We start from the raw sequence: 21,034 nt of genomic DNA on the forward strand, positions 1-21,034 counted from the left end.
AAAAATACTAGTTATTTAAAACATATATGAATCGCTGGGTTTAGGTTCAGCATTGGTGACATTATGTGTTTTCATTTTTCTTCCATCTATAGCTACCTTTCTATCCACTCATCTGCTCATGTTCTCATTGCTGTATTCTTCCCACAGAGTAGACCCCGATCTACCGAAGCCATCACCATCTCTGTTAACGGCTACTCCAGTTTTCTAGTTACATAGGTCAAAACACTGAAATTAATCTTGACTCCTCTCACATACCATATCCAATACGTCAGCAAATTCCATTGGCTTTCCCTTCAAAACATTTGTACTTCTCAACGACATCTGCTCTATTACTACCTTGGTCTAAGCCACCTTCATTTTAATTCTTTACTGGATATTACTAATAATGTGCATGATAATCTTTCATACATGTGCACAAAATAATACAAAGTTTACTTGAAAATATTGGTTTTGTCTGTGCCTCTGGCATATTCTTTTCCCTCTGCCTAGAATATTCTCTCCTGGAATCCATATGTTTTGTTCACAATTCCTTGAGCTCATTACTCAATAGTCAACTTCTCAGTTCAGCCTTTCTTGGCCACCACTTCTTATATTTCAACCTCTATCCACTCCTTGCTTTATTTTTTCTCCTTTATCCTTTATCTTGTTTATTATCTCTATTCCCCTTATTTAGTAGGTCAGCTTTATGAGGATATTATTCCTGTCCATTTGTTAAACAGATTTTCTTGGGAAAATATTGACCTTTCTTAGTCTGTTTCCTTACTTATAATTGGATATATTTTGGCTATTTATTACTGTGTAACAAATTACTGTGAAACTCAGTGTCTTAAACAATAACCATTAACTATTTTATTATAGCTCCTGATTTCATGAGTCATTACTTTGGGCAGGGCTTAGCTGGACACTTTCTTTGCTCCATGAGGTATTGACTAAGAATCATTCAATGGTATTCATCTGGGAGATAGTCTAGTGTAGAGCATCCTAGATGACCTCACTCCCTCCCTGAACTGGGACCTGTGTAGGGAGAATGTTTGGGCTCTACTCGCACTAGTCAGCTTTATACGTGGCCTCTCTAGCATGGGGCTCTCAGAGTAATTGGACTTCATTGTCTTCCTGACCCCTGGAGAGAGTTTTTCAAGAGAAAGGAAATGGAAGCTGTCAGTCTCTTTAGGCATCAGCCTGGAACCTGGTACAGTATCACTTTCGCTATGTTCTTTTTATGATAGCAATCACAGAGATGACCTATATTCGAGGTGAGGACACAGACTCCAGCTCTTGATGGGAAGAATGACAAAGAGTTTATAGCCATCCTTTGTTTGCCTCAGAGAATATTATTTCCTGCCTCATTAGAGTTATGAGAATTAAATAAATTTAATATATAGTCATGCATTGCTTAATGACTGGGATACTTTCTGAGAAATAGATCAACTGGTAATTTTGTTGTCGTATAAACAACATAGTGTACTTATGCAAACCTAAATGGTATAGCCTGCTAAAAACCTAAGCTATAAGGCATAGCTTATTGCTCCCAGGCTACAAACCTGTACAATATATTATTGTACTGTAGGCATGTAACACAATTTTAGCTATTTGTGTACCTAAACATAGAAAAAGTACTGCAAAAATACAGTATTATAATCTTATGGGACCACTGTCATATATATGATCTGTTGTTGACCAAAATCTCATTAGGCACTGCATGACTGTATATAAGTCAACTTTATTGAAATACTTGAAAAAGTTAGGAAGCAAGAATTTTTTATTATCTCCTACCAAATGATCCTGCCAATTGTCATCTTTTTAGGGCTCATTTATCTGTAATCCTGTATAAAATCTCTGGCAGATATCAGAGAACATTTAGTCATTCTCAGGTACTCCAAGAATACTTTCTTTTCCCAGGTTTTAATAACAACAGATCAGTCCATAGACATTGAAACACAGGATTCTCATTCAATTAAAAACTTTTCTTTTCCCTTATCCTCTAGTGTGAATGGGATTCTACTATGATTTCAAATGACAATTCCATTACCAGATAATTGTTTTGTAACACAATGGGAGATAGGAAAGTTATTAGACAAAGGAGATCTTACTTGTAATCTTGCAGTGATGCTCTCTAGGTGTTGTGGATATCTGAAACCGTTTACATATTCCCTGCATCACTTCTATGAATCTTTGACTTTAGTTCCTTGGTGCAGGTGATAATTTCAAGCTGGTAACATCCAATCCCCTTTAGCTCTTCCTTCTAATCCTAGCTTCTTTATGCCAAGGTCTTCTTAATCTTTGAAGAAAAGAGATTGGCATAGAGTAATTTCTCTTCTCTCTCTCTCTTTTTTTTTTTTGAGACAGGGTCTCATTCTGTCACCCAGGCTGGAGTGCAGTGGCCTGATCATGGCTTACTTACAGCTTTGACATCCTGGGCTCAAGCAGTCCTTCCATCTCAGCCTCCTGAGTAGCTGGGATTATAAGCAAGCACCACCACGCCCAGCTAATTTTTAAATTTTTGGAGAGATGGGGCATCATCACGTTGCCTAGGCTGATCTCGAATGCCTAAGCTCAAGCAATCCACTCACCTCAGCTTCCCAAAGTGCTGGGATTACAGGCAGGAGCCACCGCGCTCAGATGAGTAATTTTCAAGACAATTCACAGTGATCTCTCTTCTGACACGTGGAAATCACACAGGTGTCCTTAGCCAGCCAAACTCTGAAAAGGTGGCTTGCTTCAGTGAAGACTATTTTATTCTGCTGCTGTAGACTATTTCAGCTAGTCAAAACTGCTAATGTTAGACATTGTAGGCATGAGTCAGATACCAGTCACTGCATCCCTCAAATTTCAGGAGATGCATATCATATCAGGCTCTCCAACCTCTGAAAGTGTCTCTTCCTCTCAGGCGAGAGCAAAGTTATCTCCTCTCATTTTGTTTCTCCCAGTGGTTAACATGGAGCAGTGGAATACAGGAAATACTGACAATTTCTCCAAAGCATTTCTCATGTCTGCTTTCTCTAATCCTTCACATCTTTGTCTAATCCTTGAGGTAGACGGTGAGTTAAGAATTTCAGTACCATTTTTACAATATTTTTTCTAGACAGGGTCTCTCTTTGTTGCCTGGGCTGGCGTAGAGTGGCATAGTCATAGTTCACTACAGTGATCCTTCCACCTCAGCCTCCCAAGTAGTTGGGATGATAGGTGTGAGCCACTGTTACTGGCTGCAATACCATTTTTATAATTTTTAAACCATGATAAGTGTTATGATCTACATTTTTGTACCCTTTCCCCCAAAGTGATATGGTGAAATCCTTACCTCCAATATGATGGTGTTAGGAGACAGGGCCTTTGGGAAATAATTAGATTGGGAGGTAATACCAATCTCATAAGTGGGATTAGTGTTCACATAAAAGAGACCCTATAGAGCTCTTTCTGCTTTCTACCATGTAAAGATACAAAAAGAACTTGGCATTCTATAACTTGGAAGTGTCCTCACTAGACACTGAATCTATGGGCATCTTGATCTTGAACTTCTCAGGCTCTCGAACTGTGAGAAATAAATGTTGGTTGTTTAAGTTACCCAGTCTGTGGTATTCTCTTCTAGCAGCCTGAACTGACAATGCCACTTTGCCTCTGTGGTCTGATACTTTGGCTTTTTGAAAACATGGCACCAAAATTTTGGTGTCCATTAATAGGAAGATCTATGTTATTTTGAATATGGGTGGGGTTTGATCAATACAATATATTAAAAGTAACACTGTGTGACTTTTGACGCTGGGTCATGAAAAGTGATGAGGCTTCTGCCTTGTTTGCTGAAAGTCTTGCACTGGATTCCCTGAGCTTCATGTAAGTGGCCAGGTACCCTGACATGGCCATACTATGAGGAAGCCAAGACACCTGGAGAAGACACAAGGAGGAACTCCAGCTGTCAATTCCAGTCCTCGAATCCTCCAGCCCAAGTGCCAGGAGTGTGCATGAATGAGCCTTCAGGTGATTTTGGTCTCTGGGTTTCGAATTACCCCCTGCCTTGGAATAGGCTGAGGCCTCGGATACTGTATTCAAAGTCCCAACCCACAGAATTTGTCAGCACAAAGGCTGTCTTCAGCTCCCAAATGTTGGTTTCATTTGTCACCTGGTAATAACCAGAAGAGGTACCTGTTGTGCTCCCTGCCATCCCAGCTTTAAATCTCAGCCGAAGCCGAGTAAGAAAGATTCCCATATGAATGTACTGTTACTACTCAAAGTACCTGGAACATGACATGTATCTAATAAAAGATAGTTGTTATTCTTCTTACTTGTGACAGCACAAGAAACAAAAATGTCCTTCTCTTCTCAATATGACAGGATCCAGGGCTTTTTAAAACTGTTTTTCAAAACAGTGTCAGTAGGAATAAGAAAGGGACACTCAGCCTGTTTGTACTATTCCATGCTTTTCCAAGGGATTTGCTTATTGTTGTGTAGCATGCTGCACCATTCATATGTCATATAATCTGCCCTATGACCAAGGATCAGCACTTCTGCTGTACACAGTCTGTCAAGTGCAGATAATAGTGTCTGGGAGAAAATTGCAGGACTACATCCAAAATAAACATAGGAAAATGTTATCAGATCAGAAACCAAAATGCCAAAAGTGATGGAAATGCTCAGATAGCATCTGCTCCCACCCACCACTTCTAGCTCACATGGAGTCTGAAGGATCAAATAGTCATGGAGAGCTCTGTGGAGGCCAGTGTGGTATTGGATGAGAACGGCTCACATCTTCAGACCTGGTGTCAGAAATTCACATGCACCAAGGGATTCAACCACACAAGAAATTCACTTTGTTTTTGCAGTGAATTTGCTCCTAGTAAGTTGCAAGCAAATGAAAATTTAGCAAACGTTAAATATACAAGAAAAGCACACTAGTTCAAACAATTTTTATTTTAATAAAGCAAAAAAGGCCAGGTGCAGTGGCTCACACATGTAATCCCAGCACTTTGGGAGGCCAAGGCAGGCGGATCACAAGGTCAGGAGTTTGAGACCAGCCTGGCCAACATGGTGAAACCCCGTCTTTAGTAAAAAAATACAAACATTAGCCAGGTATGGTAGCAGGTACCTGTAATCCCAGCTACTTGGGAGGCTGAGGCAGAAGAATTGCTTGAACCCGGGAGGCAGAGGTTGTAGTGAGCCAAGATCGCGCCACTGCACTCCAGCCTGGGCAACAGAGCAAGACTCCATCTTAAAAAAAAAAAAAAAAAAGCAAAAAATTTCAGCAGTTTGATGAACTCATTTTTAATATATTCTAGTCCAAATTTCTCAATCCCATTTATTATATTGTAGTGAATACCTGCAGAGGCGTTTGCTTAGACCCTTACCTAATTCTAAGTAACTCCTCATATGAGCCTCATGGTGATATGTTGGTCCTACATAAACCAAACTTAAAATGTCTCCATTAAAGAGGCTAGCCAGGGGAAATATTCTTATTGTATCATCTTGGGCCTAATGCCCATTTCTGTATCAATCAATTATGTACAAAATTGCTACTGGAATCCACAAGGATGGCTGTATAAGGAGGTCTTTCAGTATAAGACAAAGCACTAAACAAATAATTTCCTGGGTATCCACTATAAGAAGTAAGGAGGATGAAATTCTCTCTCTACTGAGTAGAGAGAGCCTGTCAGCAGTTAGCATGGAGAATGGGGCCAACCCGGGCAGTGGAGCAGAGAGGAATGATGCAGAGGTAATCTTGATACCATTTAAGTTCTCAATTCCTTTCTTCATTGAAGCCAAAGAGATTCCTGACAGTTGGATTTATGAGATATCTATCATATTAGGTTTGTAATATATTCTTACTTTACTTAAGCTGGGAACTATCTGTTTTTCTGTCTTGCTCCAAAAGAATTCTAATACACTTTCCTGCTGTATCTTTCAACATTCCCCCTTTATCCTCTAAATTTTAGAGGAGCAAATGTTTCCTAGATCCCTGAATTGGGTATTCTCTTTCCTCTTGCTAGATATTTGCACTTGCTGCCCTCTCTGCCTTCTCACTTCTTACCTCTCCTGGCTCACCTGGCATGTTTGCGCCCACACTGCATATCTCATCTCAGAAATCCCTGGTTTTGGAAGCCATCCTTAACCTTTCACATCAGACATAAGTTCCTCTCAATGCTCCTATATTTCCAGTATATCTCCTATCATAGAGCATATTTCACGAAATGTGCCCGCGTCTTCCACTATACTGTAAGCTCTTTAAGATGTAGAAATCTGGGTTCTTACTTACTATTACATCTCCAATTCCCACAATATTCTGGCACATGTAGGTGTTCAATAGCAATCCCTTATATAAACGTGTAGGTTACTTAAAATAGGACACACATGCACACACATGTACACACATTGTACTATATAAATCACATTGGTTACAAGGATAACATACAATATAAAGTGTGAAGCAGCGTGTTTTGTTGTTGTTGTTGTTGAGATGGAGTTTCACTCTTTTCTCCCAGGCTGGAGTGCAATGGCGTGATCTCAGCTCACCGCAACCTCCGCCTCCTGGGTTCAAGCGATTCTCCTGTCTCAGCCTCCCGAGTAGCTGGGATTACAAGCATGCGCCACCATGCCCGGCTAATTTTGTATTTTTAGTAGAGATGGGGTTTCTCCATGTTGGAATGGTTTGTGCTTCTCTGTGTTTTCTGAGCTTCATTTCCTTCTTTTCGTCCAACTGTAGTTGTTGTTGTTTTCTGGATCTGTCTTTTTAAAAAGTCTTCTCATCCTCAAGATGCTTTTAGTTTTCCTCTGTTCCTGCAAGACTGGACAATTTTGTATCCTATCTCCTCATACTGTTCTTAGGACAGGACACTAATGGACACATGAGCACATTAACCATTGCCAGCATTCCAATGAGCCTTCCTTTTCCAGTAAGTTCGTATGCACAATATAAGTGACTTTCTAAAGGAAAGAGCTTAAGCAAAAAATATGGGTTGCATCAAAAGAAATGTATTCAAACGCGGCCCAGTGGGAGGGTAATATTCTTAACCCATTTATGGGTTAAATATACTGCAGTATAGTCTGGGTGACAGAGGAAGACCTTGTCCTTTTTTTAAAAAAAATTTTTTTTAATAAAAAGGAAAAAGATAAAAATGCAAATTTGAAAAAAAATTAATGCATTTTGGTGTTAAAAACTTTTAGGAGTGTTTTCAGTCACAAGAAACGAATTCACTGCCAAATCAAAATGTAATATGTTTAACCCCTTTTGCAGGTAAGACCCTGTAATTCTCAAATCAAATAAAGAGCTGCCCATCCTCATCTTTCATAAGGTCACTCCTACCTGGGCATAATTATTAAATGTATCTCATATATGTATGGAGGTAATTTATTAGTTATCCTTGGTTTTTAAGCTCATAAGAATTAGCACCTTGTAGATGACCAAGCACAAGAATATGCAACATAAATATTTATGATGGTAACAAATAATAGGGCCCAAATCATTCTCCCATTCTGATTCTATTCTATTTAGTGAATTGCCCTTTCTCCCCAGAACACTTTAGTAAATATGACACTCAATGAAATATAAGGAAGCAGGGAAGAGACAGCCAGTAAAATTTGCTACACTTAGCTAAAGAGATGCGAATAGTTGTTAAAACTCTCACTTTCAGAATAGATCACATCCTTCAATCTCTTTACTAACATCTTTGAGAATTTTGTTAGGTGAATTTTAAGGTTACCACTGTTGTGCTTTATTCATACTCTTTTACAGCACTTTATCATTTTGTCTTGTAATTTCGTTTTCTGTTGATGTCCCCTATAGTATTGTAATGCATTCTAGGATATGGTCTTTGTTGTACTGATTTTGTATAACAAATGCCTGGTACTCCTTACACACTCAATCAAACTCTGTGGTAAAATAAAGAAAATGCATTCTCCATATCATTATTTATATGAATGCTTTAATGACATTTAAAGAAAGTCTAGAGGTCAAATGATCTTTATTATTCCACCTTAAATTGAAGACGACATGAGATATTAATCAGGTTCTATTATATATTATCCATGGAAGAATGAATACACAAGCCTCATTTATTTATGTTAAAAAGCAAAGGCCAATACTGTGACTTTCACTCTTATCTGCTCATCTGTGAAAATGCTTACTTCTGCAATTTTGGTTCATGCTTTTTGGGGTTCCTGGAGATCACTATTAGCAATTGTATATATAGTTCATCTCTACTGGCCCTCTGTATCTGTGAGTTACACATACGTGGATTCAGCCAACTCTGATAGAAAATATTCAGGGAAAAAAATTCTACAAAGTTTCAAAAAGCAAAATATGAATTTGCTGTGCCCTGAGTGCTACATTAATTCCACATGAATGAAGTGATGTGTAGGCATTGTGTTAGGTATTACATACAATCTAGAGATAATTTAGGTAATAGGAAAGATGTGTTTAGGTTACGTGCAAATATTGCGTCATTTTATTAATATATAAGGGACTTGAACATCAATCAAATGTTGGTATCCATGGAAGAGTCCTAGAACCAATTCTCCATGGATACCAAGGGAAGACTGTGTATTAAAAAAGTTTATTAAAGAAGGTACCCTACAAGACTCAAAATTATCAGATCCTTATGGCAGTCTGAAATTTCAAGTTACTTAACCTTGTTCTCTGATTTAATCCTTCTCTATCCACTTGGGTTTATGCCTTTATTCTATCATATTCATTATGTAAATTCCATCAGTTTTTCTGTATATTTTATGTATAGTTGCCTTTAATTTTAATTCCTAAATAAATTCACTGCTATAAGTGCTCAATGATTATGTTCTACAGGCATATTTTGTTCACTCACCCATTTGTACATTCACTCCTTGAGTATGTATTAAATATCCATTTTGTAGAAGGCATTGGGCTGGGTGTTAGAGATATAAAGACCAAGAAGGCAGTCAAGATAAAATGCCAATCTAGGGCCAGGTGTGCTATTTCACGCCTGTAATCTCAACATTTTAGGAGGTTGAGGTGAGAGGATTGTTTGAGGCCAGGAGTTTCAAGACCAGCCTGGGCAATGTAGTGCAACCCCATCTCTACAAAAGTTGTTTAAAAATAAGCCCCACATGGTGGAATATGCCTGTAGTCCCATCCACTTTGGAGACTGAGGCAAGAGGATCACTTGAGCCTAGGCATTTGAGACTACATATCATCACACCATTGCATTGTAGCCTGGGTGACAGAGGAAGGCCCTGTCTTTTGCAAAAAAAAAAAAAAAAAAAAAAAAAAAAATTATAATTAGAAAGAGAAAGATAGGAGATCGTTCCAAGATGGCCGAGTAGGAATAGCTCCAGTCTACAGCTCCCAGTGTGAGCAACGCAGAAGACGGGTGATTTCTGCATTTCCAACTGAGGTACCGGGTTCATCTTGCTGGGACTTGTTGGACAGTGGGTGCAGCTCATGGAGTGTGAGCCGAAGCAGGGCAGGGTATTGCCTCACCCAGGAAGTGCGAGGGGTCAGGGAATTCCCTTTCCTAGCCAAGGGAAGCCGTGACAGACGGTACCTGGAAAATCAGGACACTCCCACCCTAATACTGCACTTTTCCAATGGTCTTAGCAAGTGGCACACCAGGAGATTATATCCTGTGCCTGGCTCAGTGGGCCTCACGCCCATGGAGCCTTGCTCACTGCTAGCACAGCAGTCCGAGATCGAACTGCGAGGTGGCAGCGAGCCTGGGGGAGAGGCGTCTGCTATTGCTGAGGCTTGACTAAATAAACAAAGTGGCCAGGAAGCTCAAACTGGGTGGAGCACACTGCAGCTCAACGAGGCCTGCCTGCCTCTGTAGACTCCACCTTTGGAGGCAGGGCGTAGCTGAACAAAAGGCAACAGAAACTTCTGCAGACTTAAACTGCCCTGTCTGACAGCTTTGAAGAGAACAGTTGATCTCCCAGCATGGAGTTTGAGATCTGAGAATGGAAAGACTGCCTCCTCAAGTGGGTCCCTGACCCCCAAGTAGCCTAACCAGGAGACACCTCCCAGTAGGGGCCGACTGACACCTCATACAGGCGAGTGCCCCTCTGAGATGAAGCTTCCAGAGGAAGGCTCAGGGAGCAACATTTGCTGTTCTGCAATATTTTCTGTCCTGCAGCCTCCGCTGGTGATACCTAGGCAAACAGTGTCTGGAGTGGACCTCCAGCATACTCCAACAGACCTGCAGCTGAGGGTCCTGATTATTAGAAAGAAAACTAACAAACAGAAAGGAATAGCATCAACACTGGACATCCACACCAAAACCCCATCTGTAGGTCACCATCATCAAAGACCGAAGGTAGATAAAACCACAATGATGGGGCAAAACCAGAGCAGAAAAGCTGAAAATTCTAAAAATCAGAGTGCCTCTTCTCCTCCAAAGGATTGCAGCTCCTCACCAGCAATGGAACGAAGCTGGATGGAGAATGACTTTGATGAGTTGACAGAAGTAGTTTTCAGAAGATTGGTAATAACAAACTTCTCTGAGCTAAAGGAGGATGTTCAAACCCATCACAAAGAAGCTAAACACCTTGAAAAAAGATTAGATGAATGGCTAACTAGAATAAACAGAGTAGAGAAGACCTTAAATGACCTGATGGAGCTGAAAACCATGGCACAAGAACTATGTGATGCATGCACAAGCTTCAGTAGATGATTAGATCAAGTGGAAGAAAGGGTACCAGTGATTGAAGATCAAATGAATTAAATAAAGTGAGAAGAAAAGTTCAGAGGAAAAAGAGAAAAAAGAAACGAACAAAGCCTTCAAGAAATGTGGGACTATGTGAAAAGACAAAATCTATGTTTGATTGGTGTAACTGAAAGTGACGGGGAGAACAGAACCAAGTTTGAAAACACTCTGCAGGATATTATCCAGGAGAATTTCCCCAACCTAGCAAGGCAGGCCAACATTCAGATTCAGGAAATAAAGAGAACACCACAAAGATAATCCTCGAAAAGAACAACTCCAAGACACATAATTGTCAGATTCACCAAGGTTGAAATGCAGGAAAAAATGTTGAACGGCAGCCAGAGAGAAAGGTCAGGTTACCCACAAAGGGAAGCCCATCAGATTAAGAGCAGATCTCTCAGCAGAAACTCTACAAGCCAGAAGAGAGTGGGAGCCAATATTCAACATTCTTAAAGAAAAGAATTTTCAACCCATAATTTCATATCCAGCCAAACTAAGCTTCATAAGTGAAGGAGAAATAAAATCCTTTACAGACAAGCAAATGCTGAGCGATTTTGTCACCACTAGGCCTGCCTTACAAGAGGTCCTGAAGGAAGCACTAAACATGGAAAGGAACAACCAGTGGCAGCCACTGCAAAAACATGCCAAATTGTAAAGACCATCGATGCTAGGAAGAAACTGCATCAACTACCGAGCAAAATAACCAACTAACATCATAATGACAGGATCAGATTCACACATAACAATATTAACCTTAAATTTAAATGGGTTAAATGCCCCAATTAAAAGACACAGACTGGCAAATTGGATAAGAAGTCAAGACCCATCAGTGTGCTGTATTCAGAAGACCCATCTCACGTGCAGAGACACACATAGGCTCAGAATAAAGGGATGGAAGAAGATATACAAGCAAATGGAAAACAAAAAAAAGCAGGGGTTGCAATCCTCATCTCTGATAAAACAGACTTTAAACCAACAAAGATCAAAAGAGACATAGAAGGCCATTACATAATGGTAAAGGGATCAATTCAATAAGAAGAGCTAACTATCCTAAATATACATGCACTCAATACAGGAGCACCCAGATTCATAAAGCAAGTCCTTAGAGACTTAGACTCCCACATGATAATAATGGGAGACTTTAACACCCCACTGTCAACATTAGACAGATCAAGGAGACAAAGATAACAAGGATATCTAGGACTTGAACTCAGCTCTGAACCAAGCGGACCTAATAGACATCTACAGAACTCTCCACCCCAAATCAACAGAATCTACATTCTTCTCAGCACCACATGACACTTATTCCAAAATTGACCACATAGTTGGAAGTAAAGCACTCCTCAGAAAATGTAAAAGAACAGAAATTATAACAAACTGTCTCTCAAACCATAGTGCAATCAAACAAGAACTCAGGATTAAGAAACTCACTCAAAACCGCACAACTACATGGAAACTGAGCAACCTGCTCCTGAATGACTACTGGGTGCATAACGAAATGAAGGCAGCAATAGAGATGTTCTTTGAAACCAATGAGAACAAAGACACAGCATACCAGAATCTCAGGGACGCATTTAAAGCAGTGTGTAGAAGGAAATTTATAGCACTAAATGTCCATAAGGCAAAGCAGGAAAGATCTGAAATCGCCACCCTAACATCAAAATTAAAATAACTAGAGAAGCAAGAGCAAACACATTCAAAAGCTAGCAGAAGGCAAGAAATAACTAAGATCAGGGCAGAACTGAAGGAAATAGAGACACAAAAAAACCTTCAAAGAATCAATGAATCCAGGAGCTAGTCTTTTGAAAAGACCAACAAAATTGATACACCGCTAGCAAGACCAATAAGAAGAAAAGAGAGAAGAATCAAATGGATGCAATAAAGAATGATAAAGGGGATATTACCACCAATCCCACAGAAATACAAACTACCATCAGAGAATACTATAAACACCTCTATGCAAATAAACTAGAAAATCTAGAAGAAATGGATAAATTCCTGGACACATACACCCTCCCAAGACTAAACCAGGAAGAAGTTGAATCCCTGAATAGACCAATAACAGGCTCTGAAATTGAGGCAATAATTAATAGCTTACCAACCAAAAAAAGTCCAGGACCAGATGGATTCACAGCCAAATTCTACCAGAGGTAAAAAGAGGAGCTGGTACCATTCCTTCTGAAACTATTCCAATCAATAGAAAAAGAAGGAATCCTCCCTAACTCGTTTTATGAGGCCAGCATTATCTTGACACCAAAGCCTGGCAGAGAAACAACAAAAAAAGAGGATTTTAGACCAACACCCCTGATGAACATTGATGCAAAAATCCTCAGTAAAATACTGGCAAACCAAATCCAGCAGCACATCAAAGAGCTTATCCACCATGATCAAGTTGGCTTCATCCCTGGGATGCAAGGCTGGTTCAACATATGCAAATCAATAAACATAATCCATCATATAAACAGAACCAAAGACAAAAACCACATGATTATCTCAATAGATGCAGAAAAGGCCTTCAACAAAATTCAACAGTCCTTCATGCTAAAAACTCTCAATAAACTATTGATGGGACATATCTCAAAATAATAAGAGATATTTATGACAAACCCACAGCCAATATCATACTGAATGGGCAAAAACTGGAAGCATTCCCTCTGAAAACTGGCACAAGACAGGGATGCCCTCTCTCACCATTCCTATTCAACACAGTGTTGGAAATTCTGGCCAGGGCAATCAGGCAAGAGAAAGAAATGAAGGGCATTCAGTTAGGAAAAGAGGAAGTCAAATTGTCCCTGTTTGCAGATGACATGATTGGATATTTAGAAAACCCTATCATCTCAGCCCAAAATCTCATTAAGCTGATAAGCAACTTCAGCAAAATCTCATGATACAAAATCAATGTGCAAAAATCACAAGCATTCCTATACACCAATAACAGACAAACAGCCAAATCATGAGTGAACTCCCATTCACAATTGCTTCAAAGAGAATAAAATACCTAGGAATCCAACTTACAAGGGATGTGAAGGACCTCTTCAAGGAGAACTACAAACCACTGCTCAGTGAAATAAAAGAGGACACAAACAAATGGAAGAACATTCCATGCTCATGGATAGGAAGAATCAATATCGTGAAAATGGCCATACTGCCCAAGGTAATTTATAGATTTAATGCCATCCCCATCAAGCTACCAATGACTTTCTTCACAGAATAAACTACATTAAAGTTCATATGGAACAAAAAAAAAAAGCCCGAATTGACAAGGGAATCCTAAGCAAAAAGAACAAAGCTGGAGGCATCACGCTACCTGACTTCAAACTATACTACAGGGCTACAGTAATCAAAACAGCATGGTATGGTACCAAAAAAGAGATATAGACCAATGGAACATAACAGAGCCCTCAGAAATTATACCACACATCTACAAACATCTGATCCTTGACAAATCTGACAAAAACAAGAAATGGGGAAAGGATCCCCTATTTAATAAATGGTGCTGGGAAAACTGGCTAGCTGTATGTAGAAAGCTGAAACCGGATCCCTTCCTTACACCTGACACAAAAATTAGGTCAAGATGGATTAAAGACTTAAATGTTAGACCTAAAACCATAAAAACTCTAGAAGAAAACCTAGGCAATACCATTCAGGACAGAGGCATGGGCAAGAACTTCATGACTAAAACATCAAAAGCAATGGCAACAAAAGCCGGAATAGGCAAATGGGATCTAATTAAACTAAAGAGCTTCTGCACAGCAAAAGAAACAATCATCAGAGTGAACAGGCAACCTACAGAATGGGAGAAAATTTTTGCAATCTACCCATCTGACAAAGGGCTAATACCCAGAATCTACAAAGAACTTGAACAAATGTACAAGAAAAAAGGAAACGACCTCATCAAAAAGTGGGCAAAGGATATGAACAGACACTTCTCAAAAGAAGACATTTATGCAGCCAACAGGCACATGAAAGAAAGCTCATCATCACTGGTGATTAGAGAAATGCAAATCAAAATCGCAATGAGATACCATCTCACCCGGTTAGAATGGCGATCATTAAGAAGTTAGGACAGGACAGGTGCTGGAAAGGATGTGAAGAAATAGGAACACTTTTACACTTTTGGTGGGAGTGTAAACTAGTTCAACCATTGTGGAAGTCAGTGTGGTGATTACTCAAGGATCTAGAACTAGAAATACCATTTGACCCAGAGATCTCATTACCTGGTATATACTCAAAGGATTATAAATCATGCTTTTATAAAGACACATGCACACGTATGTTTATTGCAGCACTATTCACAATAGCAAAGACTTAGAACCAACCCAAATGTCCATCAGTGATAGACTGGATTAAGAAAATGTGGCACATATACACCATGGAATACTATGCAGCCATAAAAAGGACGAGTTCATGTCCTTTTTAGGTACATGGATGAAGCTGGAAACCATCATTCTCAGCAAACTATCGCAAGGACAAAAAACCAAACACCGCATGTTCTCACTCATAGGTGGGAATTGAACAGTGAGAACACTTGGACACAGGGTGGGGAACATCACACACTGGGGCCTGTTGTGGGGTGGGGGAAGGGGGGAGGGATAGCATTAGGAGATATACCTAATGTAAATGACGAGTTAATGGGTGCAGCACACCAGCATGGCACACGTATACAATGTAACAAACCAGAACGTTGTGCACATGTACCCTAGAACTTAAAGTATAATAATAAAAAAAGAAAGATAAAATGCAAATTAGAAAAAACAAATAAATGCACTGTGGTGTTAAAAACTTTTAGGAATGTTTTCAGTTACAAGTAAGAAAAGTTTAACTGGAGCTAGCCTAAGCAAAAAATGAAAACGTATGACCTCTGAGTGACCTATTCTGTATCACATGTCCATCCTGAACCAATGGATGTGTCTAGGTGGCAGCAAGTGGGGCGAGTCTCTCACTGGCCTGAGTTGAGTCATGAATTACTCCATATAAGTTAACTGTGGCCATTGGTTAATGTCAGTGTTGTGTACAGTGGTTACTTTCAAGATAATCATATAAATGTATATAATTACTAAAAAATGGGCATGGATATAAAAAAATATTTTCCCAGTACAGTGTTAATATGTTTAGGAAACTGTGGTTATAAGTAAGAAGCTGTTATTGCTACATATTAGGGGATGACGTATGGGAAACGTCATAAACAAGATGTACCTATAGCTTAAAGTCTTAAGCCATGAGTATGTGTTTGCTAGACAAGTAAAGGCGGGGGGTAGAAAACTACTCCAGGAAAATGGAGCAGTTGGAGCAAAGGACTTGCCAGTGAAAGAGCCTGGTGATTTAAGGGTGTGGTGCGTGGCTATGTGGGATTTATATCTGTGATGGTAGAAAAACGACTGAAGAAGGGGTTCAGTATGAAACACAAATTGGAGGGGCAGCCAGTCGCCAGAGAATAGATGTGTTCCATAGATTAGCTACCTTCAAATGTTTAAAGGAAATAAATTTTTCTACAATTAAAAATTTTCATGGAAGTCTGATATATAACTGGATAAGACATCGGTTTGCTCCAATTGAAGGCAGAAAGGTGGATCCAGAAGCAAAGCTTGCCCATCTTGCTCTTGCCACCCCATTACATTCTGTGGAGCACTTGGAGAACTACTGCTTTAGGAGAAGTGATGTTAGGCAATGGGCTGACAAAGCTGTATATTTGAAACAGCACTCTTTAACAGTACGATAGATAGGATTCAGACTCAAAATGAGCATATTAGTTAAGAGACTTTTAATAGTCTAATGGAATGAAAATATAGGGCTATTTAAAGCTGGAATGGAAAGAAGGGAGCATTAGAACACTGTCCCTTAGAAATAATCATCTGTAGGATTCAAAGATCTTAGTCCATAATGACACACACAGCAACCTGAGTGAATCTCAAATACATGTTTAGCAAAATAAGCCAGACGCAAAAATGCACATACTGCACTATTTCATTTATATGACATTTTGGAAGAGGTAAAACCAATCTCTATGGAGAGAAACCCGTCAATGATTGCCTGGGGCCATGTGTGGTGGTGGTGAGGGATTTGCTGCAAAATGGCACAAGAGAATTGGTTTAGTTGATGTAGGTGTTGTAAATCCTTATTGTGGTAGTGGTTTCATGGATATATAAAATTTTCAAACACCAAATTTATATTTTAAATGAGTGAATTGCATTGTTTGTAAATTATACCTTAATACAGTCGATTTAAGGAAGGAAAAAAACACTTCCATTCAGACTTGGATCTACTACTAAGTAACCAGGTGAGTAGGAGCCCAGTACAACACCCTCTAAGCCCCATTTTCTACAACTACATGATAGGAATAGTAAGTTACACTTGTCCAGCCTACATAACAAGTTTGCTTACAAGCTAAGGTTAATAGATGACAGCTGCAAAAGCGCTTTTAAAAATGCAAAGCACTAGAAATGAGTTATGAGATATTATTATTATATCAAAAATTTGGGAATATTATTTTGTGGCTTATAAATAGTCTGGGATTAGATATATTTTGGAGGGCTGGTAAAGGGTCCACAAATCCCAAGTCACAATCCCCTTCTCTTGGTACAAAATTGAATCTAAATTATCCTGACTATTTTTTAAAAGAGATAAAGAGATTAAGTGGCAAATATATTATTCATTTTCTCAAATTTGACTATAGAAGAAAACTATAAAAGATACAATTCATTTAATAGCATAGTCTAGTTAAAATAAACTTGTTTCAACATTATCAAGAAACATTTGTAAATCATTTACTATTCACTGAAGCCTACATGATGAAAAAGAAGTATAAGCATTTTGAAGTTTAGATTAAATTTTATTTTTAAGCATTCATAATTTAACATTAAAGCCACCATATTGGAAGCACTCAGGAACCTAAAGAGATGGTGAACATGTTAGATACTCTAGATTTGTATAGTTGAAAATTATTTTAGAGATCATCTAGAATAATAAATCATATAGAAAACATTTGCTGCCATTTAAAATTATATGACATGGATATTCTATTTTAGTATATATGCATTATTTGGATTAGATTTCAATATACCTGTACAGGAAAAGAAAACTTGGGCATAGCTTTAGAAACTTTAGAAGTTCAGATGAAATGGGTCAGTAAGTAGGATAGGACCTGTAAGAGTCATTCTCTTATGCTTCTAGGAAAGTACATTTTACTTGCTGTCTTGCAGTGTCTGGTTTGTGCCTGTTTCCTGTGGAAGGATGCATGCGTTTTCTGAGAAGAGGCATCATGGGTTAGTACTGGTAAATTTTCCAGAGTCCAGGCCTTCAGTTTTTAGTCTTCAAACTTGATTTTATAAAGATATCAAGAAGGAATATATTTTGTAGCCACAGATACCCATAAAGTGAATCGAAGAGTGATGAATGAAGAAAGAATAGCAACATCACAGTTTATGAGACATATAACTACTGCAACAAAACAGAAAGTGGATGAACATGATCAGTATACCTCCTCCAAAACATAATTAAACTATCACTTGGGGCAAAAAAATAGAATAAAGGACTTTGGAGAAACCGGAAGTGTAGTGGTATAAAGCTATAATAATTTGTCATGTTTGTATAATGGGAATGCTCTTTCCAATGCGGTAGAAACTGGAGCTACTCAAGACCCATGACTATGGCTCCTCTATTCTGGCCAGTACTTCAGTGGAGACAACAATCTCGCCTCTGTGACTCTTCTTTTATCATTATTCCGTGGCAGACCAGTCCCTCACCCCTTTCATTGATAGACTCTTTCTTTGTAATCACTCATATATTCAGTTAGATAACTTTGAATATGAATGTCCTGAATCATTATATATTTGCTCTTACAGAAACTTCTTGCCTTCTTGGAAAGCAATCTTATTTTCATAACTTCAGGTTCTTTATTTTCATTAAAATGATAAATGATTATAGTTACATGTTTTTCTTTTCTTTTTTTTTTGAGGCGGAGTCTCACTCTGTCACCCAGGCTGGAGTGCAGTGGCGCGATCTCAGCTCACTGCAAACTCCACCTCCCGGGTTCATGCCATTCTCCTGCCTCAGCCTCCCGAGTAGCTGGGACTACAGGCGCCCGCCACCACGCCCGGCTAATTTTGTTTTGTAATTTTAGTAGAGATGGGGTTTCACCATGTTAGCCAGGATGGTCTTGATCTCCTGACCTCGTGATCTGCCTGCCTCGGCCTCCCAAAGTGTTGGGATTACAGGCGTGAGCCACCGTGCCCGGCCAGTTATATGTTTTTTAAAGGAGAACTTTTATCATATATTTTTTGTGTCTCTCATCTCCCGGACTCCAGAGCAGAGTCTAACCACAATCATAGAATTGTTGATTGATTTATTTGCATGGCACAAAGTGAATTTTCTCTTTATCAGTTTAAACTAGCATCCATATGTTTAATATGGTGAATATTAAAAATAATATATGTACATAAACATATGTATATATGTAAAAAGAAATATGTACATAAACACATATTTTCTGGGGACTCATTTGTTTCTAGTCAATCCTGGTGATATACCAGAAAACTCCTTTCAGTCTTTAGAGAAACAGAGAAAACCATTCATTCTCTCTTTGTATCAGTCAAGGCTCATGTTGCAGATACCAGAAAGGCAAAAAGGAGATAATGTGCTAAGAAAACTGTTGGCACATCAAAAGGGCAGCTGGAGGTTAAGCATCTAAAATTACTTCCTGAACACCAACACAGAAAGGCCACTCAGGGAGTTGCTGCCTGTCTGATCAGGAAGCTTCTGGAGTCAGGAGCTGCTTCTCTAGTTCCTGGTTCCAGGATCATCCCAGCTCTGCTGAAGTCTGAAGATCAAGATGTTGCCATCAGACTCTTAGCTCTAAGACCCCACTACTCAGCACATCTTTGTTTCATGCCAGCAAATGAATGTCCTTCTTGAATTCTCATTTCAATGCCTACATATGTGGGGACCAAATACTGAAACCTCTGATGACGCTAATAAAACCCAAACACCAAATTTCTCATCCTTGCTTTCCAGTAGTAACAAAAAAATTCCCAGGGGCAGGGATCCTGCATCACTTCTTACTTCTAGATCTCCAAGTGTGCACTGTCTTGGCAGAAGCTGGGTCACATATGGAGATAAGCTTACAGGGAACCTGAGAAGCAAGACTGGGACTAGTGCAAGGCAAGAAAGATATGCAGGGCACAAAGTTTAAGGAGGCACTCATTCTCACATGCCAGTCCGTACTTGCATAAGCTTGAAATTGAATGCCTCCTTAAATTTTGGGGCCTAGACACCTCACTTGTCTCATCCTAGTCCCCCCACCCCATGGTGAGAAGCTTTAAGTTTTTCAGCTTCCCCAATAGAGTGGATTGGAAGGGACTTGAAAAGCTAATCTGCAGTATTGGCCACAGTCTGCCTGATATGGTTTATCTGTGTCCCTACCCAAATCTCATCTTGAATTGTAACTCTCAGAATTGCCACATGTCACAGGAGGAACCTTGTGGGAGGTAATTGAACCATGGAGGTGGGTCTTTCTCATGCTGTTCTTGTGATAGTGAATGAGTCTCACAAGATCTGATAGTTTTAAAAATAGGAGTTTCCCTGCACAAGCTCTCTTCTCTTGTCTTCCACCATGTGAGGCATGTCTTTCACCTTCCACCACAATTGTGAGGCCTTCCCAGTCATGTGAAACTTTACGTCTATTAAACCTTTTCCTTTTGTGAATTTCCCAGTCTTGGGTATGTCTTTATCAGTAGCATGAGAACAAACTAATACAGTAAATTGGTACCAGTAGAGTGGGGCGCTGCTGAAAAGGTACCTGAAAATGTGGAAGCAACTTTGGAACTGGGTAACAGGCAGAGGTTGGAACAGTTTGGCGAGCTCAGAATAAGACAGACAAATGTGGGAAAGTTTGGAACTTCCTAGAGACTTGTTGAATGGCTTTGGCCAAAATGCTGATAGCAAATAGACAATGAAATCCAGGCTGAGATGGTCTCAGATGGAGATGAGGAACTTGTTGGGAACTGGAGTAAAGGTGACTTGCTTTTTTTTTTTTTTTTTTTTTTTTTTGAGACAGAGTCTCACTCTGTCGTCTAGGCTGGAGTGCAGAGGTACAATCTCAGCTCACTGCAACCTCTGCCTCAGCTATTCTCCTGCATCAGCCTCCCAAGTAGCTGGGATTACAGATGTATGTCACCATGCCCAGCTAATTTTTGAATTTTTAGTAGAGATGGGGTTTCACCATGTTGGCCACGCTGGTCTCAAACTCCTGACCTCAGGTGATCCACCCACCTCTGCCTCCCAAAGTGCTGGGATTACAGCTGTGAGCCACCACTCCCGGCCGACTCTTGCTATATTTTAGCAAATAGACTGGTGGCATTTGCCCCATCCTAGAGATCTGTGGA

Source organism: Nomascus leucogenys, chromosome 12, assembly GCF_006542625.1.
Source record: "Nomascus leucogenys isolate Asia chromosome 12, Asia_NLE_v1, whole genome shotgun sequence".
Lineage (NCBI taxonomy): Eukaryota > Metazoa > Chordata > Mammalia > Primates > Hylobatidae > Nomascus > Nomascus leucogenys.